The following is a 1,442-nucleotide window of genomic DNA, read 5'->3' as shown; positions in this document are numbered from 1 at the left end:
CGGCCTGGAACATCCTCAGTCTCTCGGAGGATGATCGACTGCCTTTGTTGTCGGGGGAGCTGGGGAGGCTGGGGATTGCCATCGCTGCTCTCTCTGAGGTGCGACAGCCTGGTAGTGGTGAGACCAGTAATGGGGGTTATACCTACTACTGGTCTGGCTGTAGCAATGGTGCGCGCCTTAGGGGAGTCGCGTTGGCTGTATCTGTTGACGAGCGCATTCTGCTTATGAGAATGAAACACACTTTTGGCTTCATATCTCTAGTGGCAGTTTACGCTCCTACTGAGGGAAATGGGCTTGAAGAGAAAGAGATGTTCTACACCAAACTTGACTCTATAGTGGATTAATGTCTCCCTTATGGTCTTGGGGGACTTCAATGCAGTCACTGGCGCGACAGGGAAGGATACGAGCTAGGCATCGGTCCCTATGGCTCTGGTACTAGGAACATCAATAGCTCATACCTCTTAGACTTCGCAAGATCTAGGAGGCTGAGGATTGCGGGCTCGTGGTACCAGAGACGAGATCTACACCGCTGGTCTTGGTACTCCAATACTGGCGTTGTAGCTAATGAGATCGACCATATTCTTGTGGATACTCGAGTTTTTAGGAGTGCTGAGTTCTTTGCTACCGACCACAGACTTGTTGTTGCAACACTAAGGCTCCGCCTCAGATCTAGACGCATCCCGAGATCTCACCAGCAGGTGTTCCATCTCGAGAGGCTCAAGAGTGAGGAGGTGGCTCAGGAGTATGCAGTGGCAGTCTCAAATCGGTTTGAAGTGCTTGGCACTCTACAGAACCCTGCTGAACTGTGGGATACCTTTAAGCAGAAGTCTCTGTCAGCTGCCGAGGAGTGCCTTGGGGTCCGACCTCGGCGAAGGAGGCGTGTAGTCTCGGACGAGACACTGAACACTATAGAGATGAATCGTGCTGCCAGACTGGATGGGAACCATGTCTTGCACATGTCTCGCTATGCTAGGGCCTCTTTGAGAATGGACCAAGAGAGGTATGTTAGGAGCATCGTGGAAGAGTTGGAAGGTCATTTTGCCCAAAATGACCTTCGACCTGCTTTCTGAGCCCTGAGGGAACTCCGGTCAAAGTCCATCTCTCAATTGGGCTCGGTGAGGGCAGAGGATGGTCGCATTGTGTTAGAGCCGGGTGAGTATAGGGCCCCCTGGGCTGAGTAATTTGAGCAACTGTATAGGGTAGATCCCCCATCTTCACAACTCCCTTTGGCTGGCACACAGCCACTAGTCACTGATCCACCTAGCAGTGAGGAACCACCTTCCATCGAAGAGGTGAGAAGGGCAGTCTCTAGGCTGAAGAGCGGAAAGGCCGCTGGTGTCTGTGGGATTGCTGCGGAGTTGTTGAAGGTGGGTGGAGAAGCCATGATCTGTGGTTTGTATGCAGTCCTGTCTGCCGTTTGGGAGACTGGTACCATTCCTCCT

Source organism: Penaeus chinensis, chromosome 34 (genome assembly GCF_019202785.1).
Source record: "Penaeus chinensis breed Huanghai No. 1 chromosome 34, ASM1920278v2, whole genome shotgun sequence".
NCBI lineage: Eukaryota > Metazoa > Arthropoda > Malacostraca > Decapoda > Penaeidae > Penaeus > Penaeus chinensis.
The sequence above is the reverse complement of the archived record's forward strand: the minus strand, read 5'-3'. Positions refer to the sequence as shown.